General features: G+C 46.0%; 1 protein-coding gene across 5 annotated transcripts in view; it reads left to right on the forward strand.

Moving 5' to 3' along the window:
- Positions 1–25,811, forward strand: part of cables1 (Cdk5 and Abl enzyme substrate 1) — a 282,165-nt gene that overhangs the window by 30,050 nt on the left and 226,304 nt on the right. The gene's annotated exons all lie outside the window — the stretch shown is intronic.

Raw genomic sequence — 25,811 nt, forward strand, 5'->3', positions numbered from 1 at the left:
GTGAGTGAAGTTGTGGACAACGATCTCTGCTTCCTGGCACGTGCTTTTGGTGCTCATATTGATGAACTGAGAGATATCCTAAAGAGAGTGGATAAAGCGAGGAAAAGAATCCTGTTGGTCAACAGAGCAGTTTCCTCGGTGGAGGTCTACCGTTGGGTATTGGGAATTCCTGATGCCGCATGGTATGTCGACCATCCTGGTCGATTCAGGGAGATGGTGGTAGACAAGGGAGTTCACTGTACCTAGTCTTCCAAGGGATGCTGGAGTCAAATTACTGGCCGAATACGAGAACCTGCTGCCATGCTTTCACAATCTCGATTTTAAGGCTGGTCGTTTGAGTTCAGTGGATCTCACTGTATTTGGTCGAGGATTCTGACCACTAGTCTTGCGTTGTCCTGTCCTCGAGGTTCACCGAGAAGGGTTGGAGCCGACCAGACACAATGGCACCTCTGTTTCCCACCACCGGGGCTTCAGGATGACGACATGACTGAGGTGCAGGGGCTTCGGTGAAACTCCGGACGGATCCTGGATGTTGCTCGATGATCCTATCATGGCTTTGGCCTTTCCGTGGGCTGGGCTATTGCCCGCAGTTCATCAATAATCGTGAACTTTGTCCCCTTGTAATTGTATTAATGATTTTGTGTTAATGCGTTTTATCCTGACAAGGGTGTATGAAATAATCACAGAGGCGTTGGCTGCCTGTTATCCTGCTGTATGGTGAAAATCATGCTGAGTTTGTAATATGACATGAGGGTTGTGCAGTTTTTACCCAGTTTTGCTTTTTATGTGCTATAATCCTTGTTTTTGGAATGAGGAATTTTTCTTTTTTAGTTACCCTTCAATTTGTTCACCGAGCTGAGTAACGCTGTGATGAATGTAGAAATAGTACATTATATTTCATATTTGTGGCAGTAATGTTATTAAAAACCCTGGTTTAAAATACGTACGGGCAGTGTGTCTGCTAAAGCTGTAATTGAGGTGTTGTAAAAGGTGAGGTAATTATTGATTTTTAACCACTTAGACTCATAACATTCAAAGCTATTGGCCTAGTGCTGGGAAATGGGGTTAGGTAGGCACATCGGGTGTTCATGCGTTGGTGCAGACTCTGGGTCGAAGGGCCTCTTTTGCACTGTATTACTCTGTGATTCTGTGACTTGTTGGATGGCTACTGCAACATTATTTTTATTGCAGTAGATTCCCTGGGGTATAGATAATTTGGGGAATTGTATTTAGCGCTAGCTAAGCAGGTGATGGGACATCGCGTGATGCAGATTAAGTAATTAATGGGAGGAACCAGGTCTGTCTGTAGGTTGCAGTTTTGCCAAATGCTGTTACATTGAGCAGAACGATCAGAAAAGACCGAATTGTACTGGATCTGCTCAGAAAAGGGTCTCTTTCTCTTTAAAAAATCCCTACACAGAGGACCACAAGTAAACTTCTTTTAACAACTTTATATAAGTGGCATTTGAACTGTATTGGGATTGTTTGGTTGGAATATTTATATTGAAGGTGAAGAGCATAAGTTAAAAGTTCTCCCTTTTATTTTTGAGAACTGTTCAACTGTGAATTGCAGAGCTCTTTCTGTGATAATGTGTTAAAAATCAAGTTTGATTCGACCCAAAAGATCCCTACTTGTCAATGGAATCACTCCATGAAGTATCCTTTCCTCTCAGTATTGCAAATAGAAAATTGTTTGGGGGTTCTCGTCTGGTATCCGAACAAATGTTGGGGTCTGGTCCAGTATCCTAACAAGCACCACAGCAGGGTGGCAGGTAGATGGTTTGATGTAGAGGCGGTTGGTATGGTCTTAGGGGTCTTCATTGTGGGTGAGGAAACCTTCCGTTCGAGGTAATCGTGTCACGTTTTTCTTTTGTACTTTGGTTATTTGGGATTATGGAATCCTTGCTTAACTCTCGTAAATGTACGGACAGACTATGTATCCTGGAGAAGGTTGGGTTTCTTTTTTTCTCTTCTGTGGCTGGCGCCTCTGGTGTGTTGGAGTAGGGATGGGCTGTACTGGTGTACGCCCGGGTATTTTAGGCAAAATCCTCTGATATCTAACCGTTCCTAGGTTGGTCTTCCATATTGACTTGGCTGTGTGGGTAGCTGCAGTGCTCACTTAATTGAGTAGGTTAGGGCAGTAGTAATTGTTTATCTGGGTTGGGTGAAGGGTTAGGGCAGTAGTAATTGTTTATCTGGGTTGGGTGAAGAGTTAGGGCAGTAGTAACTGTTTATCTGGGTTGGGTGGAGGGTTAGGGCAGTAGTAACTGTTTATCTGGGTTGGGTGAAGGGTTAGGGCAGTAGTAACTGTTTATCTGGGTTGGGTGGAGGGTTAGGGCAGTAGTAACTGTTTATCTGGGTTGGGTGAAGGGTTAGGGCAGTAGTAATTGTTTATCTGGGTTGGGTGGAGGGTTAGGGCAGTAGTAACTGTTTATCTGGGTTGGGTGAAGGGTTAGGGCAGTAGTAACTGTTTATCTGGGTTGGGTAGAGGGTTAGGGCAGTAGTAACTTTATCTGGGTTGGGTAGAGGGTTAGGGCAGTAGTAACTCTGTTTACCTGGGTTGGGTGGAGGGTATGTTGGGTGGTGGAGTAAGTTACCCTTTCCCGGGATGTCCCCCTTTGGGGGCTCCTAGTTGGAGGTTAGCCTGATGGAGGAGTAAGGTGCCCTCCAATGCATTTGGATAGGAATTCCCAGACTGTCCTCCCTGAGCTTCGTCTCCCCTGGGAAACAGTGTCCTGCTATGAGGCTGCGCTGTTCTGTCCTTTTACGGAGGTGTCATTTACGAAGGTGTATGCTGCTAAACTTTGTTCTTTGTTTATTGATTAATCCTAATGCTTCCCACTCTCTGGGATTTTCTTTCTTTTTCTGGTTACGGGAGGCGTTGATACGGCTCCGATTTGTTATATTTAGTTTTACAGGGTTTCCTTTAACGTGACTGTGTCTGGGGTTTTCAGGGGGAGTTGTATCCTTCCCAGGTCACCCCCTGATGGGTGACAATTCTTCTTGTTGGTGGGATTTCCTCTGTGGAGGATGGTTCAAGGCTCCCAGTGTTGGCAGGGCCCGAGCGGTGCCTCTGATTTGGCTGGCCGAGAAGTGAGTTCTGTTGTGTACAGAGCCTTGGCATGGTGTTGTTATCCTTGGTTTACGGGAGTGCACACCACCAAGCCATGTCTTGTACTGAGGGCGGTATCATGTTGTTCCCTTTCGCTTGGGGTGTCCTTTCATTGCCTGCAGGTCTTGGGAGACTGAGCTAGGTTTTGAATGTGTAACTTTGTCTTATGGAGGGGGTTGTGCATCATCGAACCATGAGCACATAAATATATCCTGTTATCCTCAGATCTCCTGCTCTTTGAGGTATCTTTTTATCCTGTCATTGTCTGTATGAAGAGAGGCATGACCACAATGATTACAATCTGAAACAGTTATATTAATATTTGCTGGTCTTCTCTGTATGTGGAATAATGATCACTGTGTAATGTACAAGATTTTGGAGATTTGTGGTGTCTTGTGGTTATGTGTAAAATATCCTTTGGGAACTAAAGTCTTCGCAAACTCTTCCTGTATTTTTTTTAATTTTGGGGTTAAAGAATTGTTGACTGGCTCCTGCAAAGGTACAGGCAGGTCTTATGTTCGAGAAAGCAATGTCATTGGTGCCTCTGGTATACTTGGAGTTGGGGGAAGGTGTGTTTGGTGCGTGCCTGAACGTGGCGTAAAAATCTTACCCTACATCCTCGTTGGCTGTATGAAGAATCGTTGCACATCATAAAATATTAGTAATCCTACAGTGCAGAAGGAGGCCATTTGGCATCGAATCTGCACCAACCTTCAGAAGGACCTTTGCCCACATCGTTGCCCTATCCATGTAACACCAGCTAAACCTTTTTGGCACTAAGGAGCAATTTAACAGGGCCCATCAACCTAATCTGCACCTCTTTGGACTGGGTGGAAACTGGAGCAACTAGAGGAAGCACAGGCAATCGCCCAAGGACCGATTTGATCCCAAGTCCTTGGCGGTGTGAGGTGAGAAGAAGCCTTGCGGTTTTCTGAGAATCTTCTGCTTTTATGTGGCTGACTCTCCAGTTAAAACATCAATTCATCCAGAAGGTTAGTTTGTGGGACTCTGTTTCCCGGAAAGAAGTGGTCATTGAATTTATTCAAAGCAGCCGTAGACAGATTTTTTTTGTTGAAAAACTAGGGAGTCAAGGGTTACAGGGAGCAGACAAACAAGTGGAATTGAGACCACAATCTCATTGAATGGTAGAACAGGCTAGAAGGGCCAAATGGCCTCCTATCCTAACTCCTATGTTGCGAAAAAACATAGAGCCTAAAATTACTCCAGGTTATAATGTTTTTTTTTCTTTATCTGTATGTAATCTTTTTGTGTGTGATCATGTGTGCAAAACAGGGACCATGGTTCAATTCCCGGCTTGGGTCATTGCCTATGGAGCCTACACATTCTCCTTTTGTCTGCGTGGGTTTCCTCCCACAAGTCCTGAAAGACACACTTGTTAGGTGAATTGGGCATTCTGAATTCTCCCTCCGTGTACCCGAACAGGCGCCGGAGTGTAGTGACTCGGAGATATTCACAGTAACTTCATTGCAGTGTTAATGCAAGCCTACTTGTGACAATAATAAAGATGATTATTATTATGTTTAAGCCTCTGGCGCTAGTGTGTGCTTCTAAATAATCTAGTTTTAAATTCACAAAAGCTTGTTGCTGGAAATTAGTTTAACTAGGACAAATGAAATGAAAAAATGAAATGAAAATCGCTTATTGTCACGAGTAGGCTTCAATGAAGTTACTGTGAAAAGCCCCTAGTCGCCACATTCCGGCGCCTGTCCGGGGAGGCTGGTACGGGAATCACTCGGAAACACACTAACCTCACATATTGCAACATTTTGAAAATACATGAACCGTGTCCATGACAACAGTTAAGAGTCAACCACTTTAGTGTGGAACCGGAATGACGTCGACCAGCAGGATTCTTTCCCAAAAGGGCATTCCAGAGCCAGCTGGCTTTTTACGGGAAAAGAAGAATTTCATGGTCGCTTTTACTGGTGGCAGCTTTTTTATTTTCAGACTGAACTTGAATTCTCAAACGGCCAAGGTGCGACCTGAACTCCTGTTCTGTATTATTGGGCCAAGCTGTTACTAACCTGGCACTGTAACACTACTGCATCTTGAATGTAAGGCAATATGTCTTGTCGGGCATATTGGGCATGTTATGACGTTATTACAGAATGATTGTGCATGCTGAGAAATATTCCATTAAGAAAGATTCCACCTTTTAAACAGTTTTGTTTCACAAAATAAGATGAATAGCTTCTCCAACAGTTTAGTTAGTGAGTAAAGACATAACTGCACTGTAGTGAACTGCACAGGCTGGTGTAAGAGTCCTTCCTCTGTATTTCCTTTGTCCCCATTTCTTTTATTATTTTTGATCTGTGGACCCATAATCGGGATTTGCCTTTAAGCAGAAGATTCAATTGAAATAGCCTGCTTGCCAGGACACTGTGTTCCCAGATTTTGTATTTTGGAATGGAGTGGACCTTAGGAATCATTGGGACGTGGTTCAATTGGTTAACTGGCAACCGGTAGCTAGGGACAGTGTTCTGCCTGACAACAGTCAGTGATTGATTCCTGCCTGATGCTTTCAGAGAGCCCATGGGATCCAGGGCAATTTGGCAAATTGGATCCAAAACTGGCTTAGCAGGAGGAGGCAGAGGATGATGGTTGAAGGTTGTTTTTGTGACTGGAAGCCTGTGTCCAGTGGTGTCCATAGGGATCGGTGCTGAATCCCTTGTTGATTGTAGTCTACTGATCTGAATGTGTCCTCAATGTGTCCTGGATGTGTCTACATTACTGATGTGGATGGAATAGTCCTCGACACCGGGGCCCCGCAAGGGTGTGTGCTCTGTCCTCTACTGTACTCCCTATACACGCATGACTGTGTGGCAAGTTTTAACTCCAACTCGATTTATAAGTTTGCGGATGATATGACTGTGATGGGCCGTATCTCAAATAACGACAAATCAGACTACGGGGGGAGGGAGATAAATCCCTTGGTTGCATGGTGTACCGAAAACAACTTCTCCCTAAATGTCGAAAAGACCAAGGAACTGATCATTGACTTCAGGAAGCATAGCATGACGCACACTCCCAATGCATCAATGGCTCCAAAGTGGAGATGGTCGATAGCTTTAAATTCCTGGGGATCACCATTACCAACAGTCTGTCCTGGTCCACTCACATTTATGCAACAGTCAAGAAAGCCCAACAAAGTCTCTACTTCCTATGGAATCTAAAGAAATTCGGCATGTCTGCATCAATCCTCACAAACTTCTACAGATGTGTCATAGAGAGCATCCTATCTGGCTGCATCACAGGCTGGTATGGCAACTGTTTGGTCCAAGATCGCAAGAAACTGCAGAGTGTGGTGAGCTCAGCCCAACGCATCACACAAACTTGCCACCCTCACATTGATTCTGTATACACCTCCCGCTGCCTCAGGAAGGCAGACAGCATTGTCAGAGACCCCTCACACCCAGACATTGCCTTCTTCCAGACCATTCCACCAGGCAGAAGATACAGAAGTCTGAAGACCCGCACTTCCAGACATAGGAACAGCTTCTTCCCCACAGCTACAAGACTCCTCAACAATGTCTCCTCAGACTGATCTGTTTCCTGTAAGAACACTATTCATTTGCCCTCTGCTGCTCTAGCTTATGTAGTTGCTTTGTTTGGGCCTTGTTCCGTACTGTAACCAATTACTGTTTGTCGATGTCCCATTTGTCAATGCACTCTGATTATTCTGTACGTCTACTATGTACATACTTGTACGCTCCCTCAGCCGCAGAAAAATACCTTTCACTGTATTTCAGTACATGTGACAAATCAAATCAACGAATGTAGGAGGTATGATAAATAAGTTTGCAGATGACACAAAAATTGGTGGTGTGGTAAATAGTAAGGAACAATGTGCAAGAGGATATATACAGGCTGTTTGATTACAGGAGGATATATATGGGCTGGTTAGATGGGCAGAAGAGTGGCAAATGGAATTTAACCATGAAAAATGTGAGGTAATGCATTTCGGGAGGACTAACCAGGCAAGGCAATATACAGTAAATGGTCGGACCCAAGGAAGCACAGCGGATCGGGGGGACCTTGGTGTGCAGGTTCACAGATTTCTGAACACCACAGAGCAGATAGAGCAGGGGTGGGCAAACTTTTCCGTGCAAGGGCCACATTCAGAAATTCACAATTTTAAAGGGCCGCATAGTATATTAAGTAAAATAATTAATATTTAAAATAGCCAAAATAAAAGGTTTTTAAAGTAAAAAAAAGCAATTAATTTTTATTAATTAATATTTTAAAGTAGAAACTTTACATGAAACACATTTATTTGAAAAACAAAGTAACTCAGTTTAAAGAAAAAAAAAAGCAATTAATTTTTATTAATTAATATTTTAAAGTAGAAACTTCACATAAAACACATGTTGTGCTGAGCAATGATCACCCTACTCAAGTCAACGTATCCACCCTATACCAGTAACCCAACAGCCCCCCCATTAACCTTATTAAAAAAAGATGTGCCGCATAAAGACCTTTGGCGGGCCGCATGCGGCCCGCGGGCCGTAGTTTGCCCACCCCTGAGATAGAGGCTTTCTTAACCACCTTATCTAACACACAATTACACACCAAGATTGTGTACATATGGGATTTAGTACTTTGAGAAACCATTTTAAATATAAACTGCAGGTGTCAGGAACTAATTTTGCTGCCTTACTAAAGCAAAATAAGTGCCCACCCAAGAGATCAGGTGTTGCACTGAAATACTTCCTGATGGTTTGTCAATTTACTTTTTTCCAAAAAGGAATGATTGTCTGCTCTGAGTGAATCTGTTGTAAGTGGGGTTGATTATAATGAGAACTGAGTTCGATCAGTTGTCGGACCCAGCTGGCGGTAGTTATCAGCAGACCTCTCCAGATTCTCTTAAGGTTAACATGCAGGTTCAGTCGGCTGTTAGGAAGGCAAATACAGTGTTAGCATTCATGTCAAGAGGGCTAGAATACAAGAGACGGGGTGTATTTCTGACACTGTATAAGGCTCTGCTCAGTCCCCATTTGAAATATTGTGAGCAGTTTTGGGCCCCATATCTAAGGAAGGATGTGCTGGCCTTGGAAAGGGTCCAGAGGAGGTTCACAAGAATGATCCCTGGAATGAAGAGCTTGTCGTATGAGGAATGGTTGAGGACTCTGTGTCTGTACTTGTTGGAGTTTCGAAGGATGAGGGGGGATCTTATTGAAACTTGCAGGATAGTGCGAGGCCTGAATAGAGTGGACATGGAGAGGATGTTTCCACCAGTAGGAAAAACTAGAACCAGAGGACACAATCACAGACTAAAGGGACGATCCTTTAAAACAGAGATGAGGAGGAATTTCTTCAGCCTGAGGGTGATGAATCTGTGGAACTCTTCGCCGCAGAAGGCTGTGGAGGCAGAATCACTGAGTGTCTTTAAGACAGAGATAGATTAATAAGGGGATCAGGTGTTAAGGGAGAAGGCAGAGAATGGAGATGAGAAACATATCGGCCATGATTGAATGGAGGAGCAGCCCCTATGAGCCTAATTCTGCTCCTATGCTTTATTGTCTTCTGGTCTCTCGCACCGTTTTTTGCCCTTTACCCGTTCCCTCAACTGTCGTCTCCTTGTCCACTTAGATTGTCCCATGTGCCGTTGGAGCTTCTTTGCATTAGCTGAACCAATTTTCTTCAGCTGGACCAATTCCTTTTGGTGTCAACCGATCATCAATCGGCTGCCAACATTCCTGTCTGTTGAAACCTTGCTGTACACTTGCTGTTACTATGCGCAGACAAGTCCTTGCTACAGCAAGGCGAGAGCTCGGAGTTGTAATAATTCACACATCTGTGGCCATGCTGAGGTGTTTGTGGTCATGTTGAACGTCACATAGCTTCCCCCTGAACCCTGAAAAATAAACAGGTAAACCTGTGTCATCCCATTCGACTGCACCATCAACTGGTACTGGACAGAGAATACAGGGCCAATGCTCCACCCACTTAATCACTCGCTGGGAAGTGCTTTAAGATGAGGGTGTGAAAGGTGCTTTATAATTGGAAGTCTTTTTTAAAATCAGGGTCCTATGCTAGGAACAGGATCTTTTTACATCCTTAATTGTGTCTGACTCCGTTATGGGGGAGGGTTAGTGTTGGGGGAGGGGTGTGCAATAGTGTCGAGTGTTGGTGCTACCGCGACCCAGAGAAAGGCCAAGGGAACAGTGGCTGTATTGCTGCAATGGTGGCAACAGACTCTGTTGGTCCTTCTCCATAGTTTTTGTGCGGCCTCCATTTAGCCCAGGGGCCAGGATTCTCCGAGCCCGGGTCGGAGGAATGCCGGGGGGCGTGAGAATCCCGCCACGCCGCTCCGACGTTGGGCCGCCGATTCTCCGGTGATCGGAGACTCATGCGCCAATTGTGCCCGCGGGATTCCGGGGAGGCCTATGTTCCTCCGCGTCGGGCTCCGCCTTGTCACCCGCGGGTCGGCACAGAGTCAGCTGTGACGCACATGCGCGGACCCGCGCAAGCCGTATAGGGCCGGCTTTCAGCGCCGGAGCATCGCACAGCACTCCAGCACCATTCTAGCCCCCGAAGAAGAGGAGAATGCCTGAGCCTGGAGGCCCATTGACGCCGGCGTCGCTTGCACCGGTTTTGACGCAGGCGTCAACACTTGGCCACGATATCGGTGAATCCCGGCCAGGATCTTTGATTTGGCTTGACACGAATTGTTTCCTATATGTCCATGTGGAAGAGATCTGATGCCTGTGATTGATAATCCAGCATACAAACTTGCTTATGGAAATAAGCTTTCTAAGAAGGTGACAGGGTGGGTGGCATGTGGCACAGTGGTTAGCACTGGGACTGCTGTGCTGAGGACCCGGGTTCGAATCCCAGCACTGGGTCACCGTCCGTGTGGAGTTTGTACATTCTCCCCATATCTGCGTGGGTTTCACCCCCACAACCCAAAGATGTGCTGGTTAGGTGGATTGGCCACACTAAATTACCCCTTAATTGGAAAAGAAAAATAATTGGCTACTCTCAATTTATTTATTTTTTAAAAAGGAAGGTGACAGGGGGTATTGACCAGTCATCGTGTTCATTTTCACCAGGGAGCCTTCCCTTTTGCCCTCTGAACTGGACTTTTCAATGTTGTAAAGGGGTCAGAAATATTAATTTTGGATTTTCTAATGTAACTAAAAGCTCAGAATATAGAGCATGCGGTGCATTTACATTTGCTTCTTATGTTCAAACTGGCAAAGAGATGAAAATGTATCCCATTGTAATTCAAACAACAGCAACAGGTGACCTATGAAAATGGACTTTGCCTGGATTATGCTATTTAATAATTAAAGATAGCTGGCATATTAAAGGGCTGATCTGTGCTCTTATCCTCAATTTAGATATGTACAGGTGGAAACCCAGGCGCAGCTGTGCTGGATTGCAGTGTGATTAATCCTCTGCTGATACAGTTCCCTAGTTGCGACATCCTATTAAACGTGCAAAGAATGTTGCAGAGCTCGTGAATTCGCATTCATGCGATTGACATAATCGTTATTTTTTTAAATACACAGACAGTGTCCAAACATAGAAAATAGGAGCAGCAGGAGACCATTCAGCCCTTCGGGTCTGCTCCACCATTCATTACGATCATGGCTGATTATCCAACTCGGTACCCTAATCCTGCCCCCCCCCCCCTTCTTGAAAACCTACAATGTTTCGCCCTCAACTACGTTCTGTGGTAATGAGTTCCACAGGTCGGTCACTCATTGGGTGAAGAAATTTCTCCTCAACTCTCCTAAATGGTCTGCCCTGTATTCTCAGACTGTGACCCCTGGTTCTGGACACCCGACTATCAGAAACATCCTGATTGCATCTAACCCTGTTAGAGTTTTATGGGTTTCTATGAGATCTCCCCCCTCCCCTTTAATTTGTATTCCAGCGAATACAATCCTAATTAACTCAATATCTTCTCGTACATCCATCCTGCTACCCTAGGAATCGGTCAGGTAAACCTTCCCTGCACTCCCTCCTATAGCAAGAACATCCTTCCTCAGAGACGGAGCCCACTATTCCAGGTGTGCCCGCATCAAGGCCCCATATAATTGCAGCAGGACATCCCTGTTCCTTTACTCATATCCTCTCGCAATGAAGGTCAGCATACCATTTGCCTTCTTTGCTGCCTGCTGTACCTGCATGCTTGCCGTCAGCGACTGGTGTACAAGGACTCGCAGGTCTCGTAGCACATCCCCCCCCCCCCCCAAACTTATCCACCTTTCTCCTCTGTGCTTCCCCCCCCCCCAATCTACAGTTCATCCTCTGATAGTTTCCCTGCAGTTTGACCTTTCACATCTTTTGTTCTCTCTGGGGACTGCCATTAGCACTCTTTCCCCTTGGTTTCTGTGGCCATTAGCACTCCGTTTCCCTGGGTTTCTGTGGCTATGATTCATCTTTTATTCTCACTCCACAGTATAAATATTTCCCACTTTCTCTGCCTGTTAGCTTTGACAAAGAGTCATCGGACTCGAAACGTTAGCTCTTTTCTCTCCCTACAGATGCTGCCAGACCTGCTGAGATTTTCCAGCACGTTCTCTTTCGTTTCAGATTCCCGCACCCACAGTAATTTGCTTTTATCCCCTCTCCTAATCTATGACCATTCAGATAATAGTCTGCCTTCCTCTTTTTGCTACCAAAGTGGATAACCTTGCATTTATCCAAATTATACTGCCTCTGGCATTCATTTGCCCACTCACTCACCTTGTCCAAATCACACTGAAGAATCTCTGCATCCTCCTGACAGCTCACCCTCCACCCAGCTTTGTGTCGTCTGTAAATTTGGAAATGTTGCATTTTGTTCCCTCATCTAAATCATTAATATATATTGTGAATAGCTGGGGGCCCAACACCAATCCCTGCGATACCCCACTAATGAAAATGAAAATCGCTTATTGTCACGAGTAGGCTTCAATGAAGTTACTGTGAAAAGCCCCTAGTCGCCACATTCCGGTCTGGTACGGGAATCGAACCGTGCTGCTGGCCTGCTTGGTCTGCTTTAAAAGCCAGTGATTTAGCCGAGTGAGCTAAACCAGCGCCTGCCAATTTGAAAAAGACCCATTGATTCCTACTCTTTGTTTCCTATCCATCCAGTTTTCTATCCATCTCCATACACTATCCCTAATCCCATGTCCTTCAATTTTACACGCTACTCTCTTATGTGAGACTCTGTCAAAAACGTTCTCAAAGTCCAAATAAACGATATCCAATGGTTCCCCCTCATCAACTCTACTAGTTGCATCCTTAAAGAATTAGAGTAGATTTGTCAAGCGTGATTTCCCCTTCATTAATCCATGCTGACTCTGTCCACTCCTGCCACTTTTTTCGAAGTGCTCTGCTATAAAATCTTTGATAATGGATTCCGGATGTTTCCCCACTCGCGACGACAGGCTGACAGGTCTATAGTTTACTGTTTTCTCTCTACCCCCCTTTTTTTAAATACAGGAATTACATTAGCTACCTTCCTATCTGCAGGAACTGTTCCAGAGTCTATAGAATCCTGGAAGATGATCACCAATCAAGGTGCAGTGAAGGTTTACCTGACTGATTCCTAGGGTGGTAGGATGGATGTTTGAGAAGATATTGAGTCAATTAGGATTGTATTCGCTGGAATACAAATGAAAGGGGAGGGGGAGATCTTATAGAAACTATAAAATTCTAACAGGGTTAGATGCATCCACTATTTCTAGAACCACTTCCTTAAATACTCTGGATGTAGATTATCAAGCCCTGGGGATTTATCAGCCTTCAATCCCATCAATTTCCCCAACACCATTTCTCTACTAATATTGATCATCTTCAGTTCCTCCCCTCTCCAAACCTTGTATTTCCCCAACATTTCTGGCATCTTATTTGTGTCCGCATTTGTGAAGACAGAACCAAAATATGTATTTAGGCGCTCAGCCATTTCTTTGGCCTCCATTATAAATTCTCTTGTTTCTGACTGTTAAGATTGTCTTTACTAATCTTTTTCTCTTCATGTATCTATAGAATCTTTAACAGACAGTTTTTGTGTCCCCTGCAAGCTTACACTCCCCTTAGTCAATCCCTTTGTCCTTCTTTGTTGAATTCCCTCAGACATCTTGTTTATCTTGAGCAATCTGTATGCTTCTTCCTAGGATCGAATACTATCTCTAATTTCCCTTGTAAGCCATGGGTTCGCCACCTGTTCAGTTTTTTTTTGTGCCAGACCGAAATAAACAATTGTTGCAGTTCCCCCATGTGGTCCTTGAATGTTTGCCATGACGTATCCACAGTCATCCCTTTAAGTTATGTTTCCCAATAGATCATAGACAACTCATGCCTCCATATCATTGTAAACCAGCCTCCCATCCATTGACTCTGTCTACAATTCCCGCTGCCTCGGAAAGGCAGCCAGCATAATCAAGGACCCCACGCATCCCGGACATACTCTCTTCCACCTTCTTCCGTCAGGAAAAAGATACAAAGGTTTGAGGTCACGTACCAACCGACTGAAGAACAGCTTCTTCCCTGCTGCCATCAGACTTTTTAATGGACCTACACCCCAGTTATGACTGGAGTATTACATTCTGCAATCTCCTTCTTTCCCTATGACGGTATGCATTGTGTGTACAGCATGCAAGAAACCATACTTTTCACTGTATACTAATACATGTGACAATAATAAATCTAATCAAATGTAGTTCCCTTTCTTAAGATTCAGGACCCTAGTCTCAGAATGTTTTGTATTTTAAAAAAATTTCTATTATTTATTTCCATTTCTTTTATTGATTCATTTTTCCATCCCTCTTTCCATCTTATTTTACCCTCACCACCATCTTCCCCCCTTCCCCCTCCCCCACCCCAACCCCCTCCAACCCACCAGGGCCATCTGTTCCACATTGTCCTTTAAAAAAAATAAATTTACAGTATCCAATTCATTTATTCCAATTAAAGGGCAATTTAACATGGCCAATTAATCTACCTTGCATATCTTTGGGTTGTGGGGGTGAAACCCATGCAAACACGGGGAGAATGTGCAAAATCCACATGGACAGTGAACCAGAACTGGGATAGAACCTGGGACCTCGGCCCCGTGAAGCAGCAATGCTAACCACTGCGCTGCCCCCTAGTCTCAGAAGTAACTACTTCACTCTCCATCTTGATGAAAAATTCTATCATATTATGGTCACTCATTTCCAATTGCCGCTTCTCACAATTGCCAATTATTCTGTTTTCATTAAACAGTACCCAGTCATGGATGGTCGGTTCTCTAGTTGATTCATCAACGTATTGGTCCAGAAAATCATCCTGTATACACTGCAGGAATTCCTCCTTTATGGTATTGAGGCTCATTTGATTTTCCCAATCTATATGCGGATTAAGATCACCCATAGTTACAGATGTTCCTTTATCGCTTGCATCTTTAATTTCCTGTTTAATGCCATTCCCAGCATCACCACTACAATCTGGTGGTCCATATACAACTCTCACTAACTTGTTTTGTTTCTCAGCTTGATCCATGCAGATTCCACATTGTCGGAGCTAATATCCTTTCTCCGTATTCCCTTAATTCCTTCTTTAATCAGCACTGTCACTCCACCGGCTTTTCCTTTTTGTTTGTTCTTCCTAAATACTGAAAACCCCTGGACGTTCAGTTCCCATCACCGGTCACACTGTAATCATGATTATATCATACCCATTTACATTTATTTGCATGATTAATTCATCTGCTTTATTGCGACTGCTGCGTGCATTAAGGCACAAAGCCTTTAAGCTTGTCTTTTTAACATTACTTGACCCGGTCCCAATATTTATCACTCTGGCTCTGTTTGAACCTGGCCTTTGGTTTCTCTGTCTATCACTTTTCTTAATCCCCTTTCTGTCATTTGTTTCTGTCCTTGTTTCCTCCTTCTGTGACTCCTTGTCTGGGTTCCCACCCCCCTGCCTTTTATTTTAAACACTCCCCTACAACTCGAGCAGGTATATGGAGCGAGGTCACAGGTCAGCTATAATCTCATTGAATGGTGGGACAGGCTCAAGGGGCTGAATGGCCTACTCCGGTCCTATGTTCCATATAAATCCCCGAGGGCATAGTCCCGGTCCTGCCCAGGTGCAACTGCCCAATTTGTATTGGTCCCGTCTCCCCCAGAACCGGTCCCAATGCCCCAGGAATCTAAAACCCTCTCCCTCACACTATCTTTTCAGCCACATATTCATCTGATATATCCTGCTATTTCTACTCAGTAGCACGTGACACTGGTAGTAATCCTGAGATCACAACCTTTTGAGGTCCAACTTCTCCACTTAATTCCCTATATTCTGCTTTTAGGATCTCATCCCTTTTTTTTTAACCTACGTCTTTTGTACCGCATGACTTCTGGCTGCTCCCCCCCCCCCCCCCCCCCCCCCCCCTGTGTAACCGCTCTGAGACACCCTTGACCTTAGCACAAGGGAGGCTACATATCTTTGTGGACTGTCGTCTGTGGCCACAGAAATGTCTGTCCATTGCACTTCGAATTGAATCCCCTTTAACTATTGCATTTCAACATCCTACTCTGCAGCAGAAGGGAGTGGGTACAACAAATTTGGCTTTTGCTGCTTTCCACTGAGAGGTGATTCCCCTCAACAGTTTCCAAAGCGGTATATCTGTTTTGCCGGGAAATGGCCACAGGAGATTCCTTCACTTCCTGCATAGCTCTCTTGCTCTGCCTGCTGGTGACTAATTCCCTTCCTGCCTGTGGTGTCTGAGTCTGCGGTGTGACCATCTCCCTCCACATGATATCCACGACACACTCCACATTGCGGATGCTGCACAGTGTCCCAAGCCGCTGCTCCTGTTCCAAAACCAGGGATTCGAGGTGCTGTGCCTGGCGACACTTCCTGCACACCTACTGGCCCCGGGCACTGGCAATGTACCTGGCTTCCCACATGGAGCAAGAGGAGCAAAGCACAGCTTTGAGCTCTCCTGCCATGGCTTGCACCTTTAAATTAAATCTTTTGGAGGATGCTTGATATCAGATTAAATCCAATTCTCTATGGCCCTTCTTTCCTGGTCCTTGTTACTACCAATTCTAACCTTGCAAATTATAAACCACAAAAGTATTTTCAAACTATAAGTGATAAAAGGTGGTAAAGACTTCCCCCACCTTACTCACGAATCAGTCCGTTTTCTCTCTTGTGGCCTCAACGTCAGCAGCAGGGCAAGACCACTCCATGAAGATTTAAAAAGTTACATAGCATGGAGGAAAAAGCACCTCTTCCTGGTCTGCAGCAAATTCCCACGCTTGTTTCAAGGTAGGGACCATGATTTGTCAGGTGGGGCATCTGGCAGCAGTGGACCATGATATCAGGACTGGGTTTGGGGCATTTCTTGGCTGAGATTGGGGTTCATGAGCCTTGGAGGTAGGAGGATACAGGAGTTGGGAAGGGGGGAGGGAAGAGGTTGTTTGGAGTTTTGGTGAATGGTGAGGAGTTGTCTGCTTCCGATGCATGGCTAGGTAACCTAGCTTTTCTTCAGGATTGGTGTCATCTGAATGCAGCCCTTGGTGAATGCTGGCTCTTCCAGGATAACCCTGTCCTGCAGCAGGCACTTAAAGCCGTTGTTCAACTTTCTACATAAGCAGAAATTTGACCTTGATAGGTGGAAAGCCAAATTGTGCGAGGGATATGAACATTTTGCAGAAAGATATCGATGGGTTAAGTGGGCAAGAAGTCGGCAAATGGAGTATAATGTGGGTAAATATGACGTTCATTTTGGAAGGGAGAACAAAATAAAACAGCATCTAAATGGAGAACAACTACAGAAAGCTGCAACACATAAGGGATTTGGGGGTACTTGTGCACAAAACACAGAAAACTAGCACACAGACGCAGCAGGTAATCAGGAAGGCTAATGGAAAGTTGGCCCTTATTTCGAGGTTTAGAGTATGAGTAGGGAAATCTTGCTGCAATTGTAAAAGGTACCGGTGAGACCACATCTAGAGTAATTTGAGCAATTTTGGTCTCCTTATTTAAGGAAATATTATTTCATTGGAGGCAGTTCATAGAAGGTTCACTAAAATGATCCCCTTGGAGCAAAGGTTACACAGGTTGGGAGTGTCACGATTGTAATTTAGAAGAATGAGAGATGATCTCATTGAAACATATAGGATTCTTAAGGGGCTTAACAGGGTAAATGCTGAGAGGATACTTCCCCTCTGGACAAAGTCTAGGATCAGGGAGCACTTCTATGGGCTTTTCATAGTAACTTGATTTGAAGCCTACTTGTGACAATAAGCAATTTTCATTTTCATTTCATTTCATTTCATTTCCTCAGACTAAAGGAGTGCCATTTTAAGACTGAAATTAGGAGGGATTTCTTGGGTTTGGGAGTCTTTGGAACTCCTTGCTATGGGAGCAGAGTCCTTGTATATATTTAAGGCTGAGATACATAGATTCTTGATAGTAAGGGAATCAATGGTTACAGAGAAAGAACGAGGAAAGCGGATTGGATTTGGCTTTATTGCCATGTGTACTGAGGTACAGTGAAAAGTATTGTTCTGCGTACAGTCCAGACAGATTGTTCCAATCATGAATAACATAGGACACACGATAAATACACAATATAAATACATAGACGCCGGGTGAAGCATACGGACTGTTGGACTACTCAGAAGATGTGTGGAGAGATCAGTTCAGTCCACAGGAGGGTCCTTTAGGAGTCTGGTAACAGTGGGGAAGAAGCTATTTTTCAATCTGTTAGTGTGTGTTCTCAGACTTTTGTAACCCCTGCCCGATGGAAGAGAGTAACCCGGGTGGGGAGGGGTCTTTGAATATGCTGCCCGCTTTCCGAAGGCAGCAGGAAGTATAGACAGAGTCAATGATGGGAGGCGGTTCACGTGGTGGACTGGACTGTGTTCCAGTTCCTACTTTTTATTGTCTTGATGCCAGCTTCAGATCTGGATAAAGGACATTTCTTGTTTCTCGTTCAACCAATATAGTGGGCAGTGCACTTCCTGCTTGCAGTTTTAGGATCTTGGAAGGACAGATGTTGCCTGAAAGATGGATGCCAAGCAACCAATTTTCTTTGCTGGTTTTGATTGAAGAGTAAATATCGGCTAAGATTCCAGGAAGACACTAGCTTTTCTTTGAATAGGGATTTTACATCCATCTGACAAGGTCCTCCAATTAATGTCTTGTCCAAAATATAGTGTCATTCTAGAGTGTCTTCCCATGTCTGGAGTGGGGCTTCAGTGCAGGACTTTGTGTCTCGGAGGTTGAAGTGCTCTGTCTGAATCGGGAGAGACAGAAATATAGTCCCAACCAAAACTGCTGGTGCTTGAACTGTTCAATACTCTGTTAGAATCCTGGGCTTGAGCTCATAAAAGATGTTACCATATACAGTGCCGCTGTGAAGGGTGTTCCTGGACCCAACCCCCATTAAAGCAACACCCCCATACTTTGGAGCCCATAAAAGTAAGCATTCATGTGGTGTGCTGACTTTGATTGTGACTGTCACTTGAGACTTGGAACCGCAAGCCAATCTGCTTGCAAAGCAAGCATCTTAATTATAGCCCCACATTAAACAAATACATGACTCATTTGTTTGGACAATTTGGAGCTTGCCGAGTATTCCTCCATTAACAGGGTGAAAAAAATTACTTCTATCAGGTATATTTGTATCCAGAAGACATGATCAGTGTCCAGATGTGCGTACACACACTACACTAAATTTCAGGTATGCATATCTAATCTACTGGTTCCTGACATGTCAGGTTTACCATTGTTAGGATACCCTGGGGGGAATTTTCCGTTTACAGCTCCTGTTTCTCCACTGAATAACAGGCAGATTGACACTGGCTGGGGAATCTACAACATGGGGTCGCAGCCTCAGAATAAGGGGTTGATCGTTGAAGACTGAGATGCGAGAAATGTTTGTGAGTCGCTCTCCCAGGATGTTGTGGATGCTCCATCGTTGAGTATATTCAAGGCTGAGGTGGACAGGAGTTTCGTCTTGGAGGATCCAGCAATGGGGGGAGTTGGCTGGAAAGTGGAATTGAGGCAGAAGATCAGGTATGATTTATTCTCTCCACGGCCTCGCAATCACCTTACAGGCTGCTGCCGGACCTGCTTCTTGTGCTGCCTTCTACTTGATCTGTGTGCACCTCCACTGCCCCAACAAAGATGACGAGCCACGCAGCAGCCATGTTCAAACCGCCGAGCGGCCATGGAGTTCCTGTCTGCCGCCTGCCGGTGTTACTGAAATGAGCCATGGGCACCTGTTGCCTGTTCAATAATGAGCGGCTCCATCATGTTATGGCAAAGACCCATATTTTTCTTGAAACGGATTTTATTCAAACTTGTATCAAAGTAGGTCACAGCAAATAAACACCCCGGGGAACATTCTTCCCAACAATCAACTATAAAGTTTGTACAGATTTTTCTCCTTTTTCACCCCCGCCCCCCCCCACCTTGCTGCTACCCCTGGTGGCGATGCCGACCGCCACTCCAGCAAAATTCACCGCCGTGCAATCCGAGAGGCGAAGGCCATGACATCGGCCGGCCTCCTCTCCATGGGCTCCGACTTCTCTGAAACCCCAAATATCGCCACCAAAGGGTCCGGATCCACTCCCTCATCCACTGTCCTGGCTAAGACCGCGAACACTCTCCCGCCCTGAATCTTCCCAATTTTTCACAACCTCAAAACATGTGCGCATGATTCATTGGCCCCCGCCCACACCTCTCACATTCATCTGCTACCCCCGGAAAGAACCCACTCATTCTTGCCAGAGTCATATGCACCCTGTGCACCACCTTAATGTGTATCAGGCTCATCTTTTCACAAGAGGAGGTCCTGTTTACACTTCGCAGTGCCTCACTCCATACTCCCAATTGATCTCCATTCCCAACTCAACTTCCCATTTATCCTTGATCTTCACGATGTGCTCGCCTCCCTGCTGCTCCAGCCACTTATATATATCCCCAATTCTTCCCTCCCCTTCCACATCCGGAAACAGCAGTCACTCTAGCAGGTGTATCCTGGCAATCTAGGGAACCCCCTTCCAGACCTTTCGTGCAAAGTCCCTAACCTGTAGATATCTGAACTCTCTACCCTTCGGCAGCTCTACCCTCTCCCTTAGCTCCACCAGACTGGCGAACCCTTCCTCCAAATATAAATCCCTCACCTTGACCAGCCCCACTCCCCTCCACCTCCTGTATACACTGTCCATCCTCCCGGCTCAAACCCATGATTCTCGCACAGTGGCATTAGCACCGACATCCCTTCCACCCTAAAATGCCTCCTCTGCTGATTCCATATCTTCACTGTGGACTACACCACTGGGCTCCCTGAATACCTACTCGGAGCCATTGGCAATGCGGCTGTCACCATAGCCCTCAAACTAGACCCCTTACAAGATTCCTCCTCCATCCTAACCCACTCTACCCCTTCTCCTTCCCACCACTGCCACACCTTGTCCACATTCGCCGCCCAATAATAATGAAGCAAGTTTGGCAACGCCAACCTCCCCTGCTGCCTCTGCCTCTGTAGCAGGGTCCACCCCACCCTCGGCACCTTCCCCGCCCAAAGTCAGAAATGATTGTGTCCACTTCCGGAAAAAGGCCTTTAGTATAAAGATCGGGAGAACCTGAAAGATAAACAAGAACCTCGGCATAATATTCATTTTCACTACTTGGGACCCTCCCCGCTAACATTAAGTGCAGTGTATCCCACCTCTTAAGATCCTCCCTGGACTCCACCAGCTTGTTAAGTTCCACTTATGGAGCCCCATCTATCCCCTCGCTACCTGAATCCCCAAGTACCTAAACTTGTCCCTCGCTACTGTAAATCGCATCCCCCCCCTAAATTAGCCCGCTGTGCCAGCTCATTCACCAGGAATACCTCGCTTTCCCCTACATTCAGCTTGTATCCCGAGAACTCTCCAAACCTCCCCAACAGGCCCATAATCCTTCCCATACTCTCCAACGGATCCGAAACATACAGCAGGTGGTCATCGGCATAGAGCAACACCCGATGCTCCCTCTGTCCCCTCATTATCCCCTGCCACTCTGCCGACCCCCTGAGAGCCATCGCCAATGGCTCTATAGCCAGCGCAAACAACAGCGGTGACAGCGGGCATCCCTGCCTCGTACCCCTGTGTAAGTCAAAGCTTCGTGAGCTCATATTATTCATCCTCGCCCTCTCTCTTGGCGCCACATACAGCAACCGCACCCATGCCACAAATCTCGGCCCAAACAAAAAACTTCGAACAAGTACCGCCACTCCATCCGATCAAATGCTTCTCTGTGTCCATGGACACCACCACCTCCGGGACCAGAGCTCTCGACGGATTCATCACCACATTCAACAGCCGTCTTATATTACTCGTGAGCTGCCTGCCCTTCACGAAGCCTGTTTGATCTTCTGCAACCACCCCCGGGACACAATCCTCCATCCTCCCCGCCAACAACTTAGCCAATACTTCCACATCCCTGTTCAATAGTGATATGGGTCTATACGACCCACATTCCACTGGATCCTTCCGTTTTTTGGATTAGTGTGATTACTGCTGCTGCTTCATCTTTGGCAACTCCCCCTTCTCCAGTGCTTCATTAAATGCCCCCAACATATGTGGTGCCAGGTCTGCTGCAAATTCCTTATAAAATTCTGCCGGGTACCCATCCGGCCCAGGGGCCTTCCCCGACTTCATACCCGATACTATCCAGCACCTCCCTCAGCCTCAGGGGCTCCTCCAACGCCTGTCTCTTTGCTTCCTCCATCTGGGGAAATTCCAGCTTGTCCAGAAACCACACCATGTCCCCCTCCTCTCCTCCTGGGTCTGTCTCATAAAGTCCCTGGTAATACTCTCTAAATACCTCATTTATCTTCCCTGGCTCTGACACCACATCCCCAGCCCCGGTCCGGATCGTCAATATTTCCCTGGACTTGGCCTGCCTCCGCCTTCTCCCCAAACTCGTATTGCACCCCTCTTGCCCAACGCAGTTGCCCTACCGCCCTCCCCGTTGTCAGCCTGTCAAATTGTTCCTGCAACTTTTTCCTCCTCGCCAATCCCTCCACGGTGGGCACCCTCGAATATTCCCTGTCCATCTCCACTATCTTGCTCACCAGACAGTCTGGCAAAGACCCATTTAGCCGGGGCCGATCTGTTGAATCTCGTTGGGCAAGCCCCTACTCTTTCCGGTTAGTCTGATGAAATCCAGGTAGTGCTGTGTCTCATAAATTCACTCCGGAATATCAACCTTTGGTAAAAGAGAGTTTCTCACTGATAGGTGTTCGATGAATGTTTAGTAAGTATACACGTGGGAAGTAAATTTAACTTGTAAAATTCACATATGGCATTGTCCACTAAAATCTGTACTTGTGGCTGAAACGTCACGTCGTAACCACACCAGAGGCTAATCTGAAATTTCTTTGTTGGGCAGCACGGTAGCACACGTGGCTAGCACTGAGGCTTCACAGCGCCAGGGTCCCAGGTTCGATTCCCAGCTGGCTCACTGTATGTGCCGGGTCTGCATGCTCTCCCCGTGTCTGCGTGGGTTTCCTCCATGTGGGTTTCCTCCCATATTCCAGGGACGTGCAGGAAAGGTAGATTGGCCATGCTAAATTGCCCCTTCATGTCCAAAAAGGTTCGGAGGGGTTATGGGGATAGGGTGGCAGTGAGAGCTTAAGTGGGTCGGTGCAGACTTGATGGGCTGAATGGCCTCCTTCTCCTTCTGCACTGTATGTGCTATGTTCTGTTGGACGGCAATACACCAAGGGAATACTGTGGATAGATGGACTGGAATTGTTACTTTTGTGTGGAAGTTTACACTGAGCTCGGAGGGGTCTGTCCTATTTTATTTGGTTTTTTATTTGTTCATGGGATATGGGCACCGCTGGCCGGGTCAGCATTTATTACCCATCCCTGAGGGCATTTAAAAGCCAACACTTTGCTGTGGATCTAGAGTCACATGTAGGTCAGACCAGGTAGGGACGACAGATTTCCTTCCCTAAAGGGCATTGGTGAACCAGATGGGTTTTTGGACAATCGACATTGGTTTCATGGTCAGCATTCGACTTTTAATTCTAGATGTTTTTTATTAAATTCAAATTCCATCATCTGCCATGGTGGGATTTGAACCCGGGTCCTCGGAGCATAACCCTGGATCTCTGGCTTACTAGTCCAGTAACAATACCATTATGCCACTGCCTCCCCATGTGAGCATCCTGTACTCAGTGAAGGACCCCATGGAACGCCACCCAGCCTGGGCCCGGAGAAACACCCCACTCGGAAACTGCAGAGGCAGATGTGATGAACTGCCTGCAGTCCCAGCGGTGGCCATCACTCTTGGTGACACTGTTGAGTCTGGCGAGCTACCAGCTATCTGGCTGACAGCTGTTGCAGGGGATCTCCCACCCAGATGGGAGTAGGGATGGAAATCCCATCCTGGGCTAATTAACGGCCCGATGACCACAAATTTGGCTCGGGCCTTCCCAACCAAGTGGAAGTGCTCTCATCCCCAACTTTAGGGCGGCATGTTGGCACAGTGGTTAGCACTGCTGCCTCACAGCTCCAGGGTCCCAGGTTCAACTCTGGCCTCTGGTCACTGTGTGGAATCTGCACTTTCTCCCCGTGCTTGCGTGGGTTTCCTCCCACTGTCCATAGATGTGCAGGTTAGGTGGATTGGCTATGATAAATTACCCCTCGTGCCCAAAAGATTAGGTGGGTTTGTGTGTTACAGGGATAGGGTGGAGGCGTAGGCGTAAGTAGGCTCTTTCCAAGGGCTGGTGCAGACTTGATTGGACAAATGGCCGCCTTATGCACTGTAAATTCTATGCCTCACATCATCCAACTCTTAAGGGGGAAGTAGCTCAAATGGTATAGTGCTTGCTTTGCATGTGAGAGGTAGTGGGATCGTTGCCCACATCTCCACGTTGACATTTTGTTCTTCCATGGATAGGATGGGTATAGAGGGATACGGCAAGGAAATGCTGCGGGTTTTGGTCAAGGGTGGTATCATGACCAGTACATGTTTGGAGGGCTGAAGGGCCTGTTCCTGTGCTGTATTCTTTTAAACTGGAGAGGGTGGGAGGTGCCTTCTTTTGGACGAGACATTAAATCAAAGCCCCATCTGTCTGCTTATGTAGATGTGAACATTCCCATGGCATTAATTTGAAATGGAGTAGTTACTCTTGGCATCCTGGCCAATATTTATTCCTCAATCAATATTAGATAACAAACAATATGGTCATTATCACATCAATGTTTGTGGGAGTTTTCAGTGCACAAATTGGTTTCCTACATTACAATAGTGACTAACCATACTTGATGAAATGCCCTGTTGCTGTCCGGTGCTTTGACACAACTACTGGTCTCGCAAAGTGCTATATAAACAAAAATATTTTTTCAGCGTTCCCACGGGTCATGGGGTAACCAGGAAAGTTATGGAATTTGTGAGGGAAACAAAATCCAGTCATCGAATTCCATCGAGACAGGGATGAGACTTTTCTGACTTTAAGCGGAATTCCAACCTTTTCCAATGTTTTTCCGGCATCGACTTTGCCCTCTCCATCGTTTGCTTTGCATGTCTGGAATCCAGTTCGGTAAATAGACTGTTGACCTCATAAGCACTTTTTGTGGAACACCCCAGGAAGCAAGATAGCCTACACACCGGAGTTTCAATTTGGCTAGTGAAAAATCCTGGAATTTTATTTTTTGAAAGGTGTCGGAACTTTGTTTTTCCCTTCTCATTTGATTTTAAATCTGTGATTTCTGGAATAGGATACTTTGTATATTCACTCAACCCTTTTGGGAGAAGGTGATTTTTGCTGCAATCTTTTCAACCAATTTATCTTTAAGTAATTTACATTTTTAAATTAGGTTCCCTTAATCCGAATTCCCTTGTAGAGAAAATAGTCTTGTCAGTTCTTTTATTATTTTGACACATCAGGCAGACCATCCACTGGAGGATATAACTAAAGTTCATGCAGTCTCCGCAATAACCTGCTCACGGAGGCTCAGTTTGGGTTCCGCCAGGGTCACTCAGCTCCTGACCTCCTTACAGCCTTGGTTCAAATATGGACAAAAGAGCTGAATGCTCGCGGTGAGGTGAGAGTGAATGCCCTTCACAGCAAGGCAGCACTTGACCAAGTATGGCATCAAGGAGCCTTAGCTTAACTGGAGTCAGTGGGAATCGGGGGGGGGGGGAAACTCTCCGCTGGTTGGGGTCATACCTGGCACAAAAGAAGATGATGATGTGGAGATGCCGGCGTTGGACTGGGGTGAGCACAGTAAGAAGTCTTACAACACCAGGTTAAAGTCCAACAGGTTTGTTTCAAACACGAGCTTTCGGAGCACGGCTCCTTCTTCAGGTGAATGGAAAGGCTTGTTCCAGAAATGTTTATATAGACACAGTCAGAGATGCCCCGGAATGCGAGCACCTGCAGGCAATCAAATCATCAAAGATGCAGAGAGAGAGGTAACTCCAGGTTAAAGAGGTGTGAATTGTCCCAAGCCAGTTCAGTCGGTAGGCCTCTGCAAGTCCAGGCTTGTTGGTGGGGGCCGAATGTAATGCGACATGAATCCCAGATCCCGGTTGAGTCCGCATTCATGCGTGCGGAACTTAGCTATAAGTTTTTGCTCAGCAATTTTGCGTTGTCGCGTCTCCTGAAGGCCTCCTTGTAGAATGCTGACCCGGAGATCAGAGGCTGAATGTCCTTGACTGCTGAAGTGTTCCCCAACTG

Source organism: Scyliorhinus canicula, chromosome 10, assembly GCF_902713615.1.
Source record: "Scyliorhinus canicula chromosome 10, sScyCan1.1, whole genome shotgun sequence".
Taxonomy (NCBI): domain Eukaryota; kingdom Metazoa; phylum Chordata; class Chondrichthyes; order Carcharhiniformes; family Scyliorhinidae; genus Scyliorhinus; species Scyliorhinus canicula.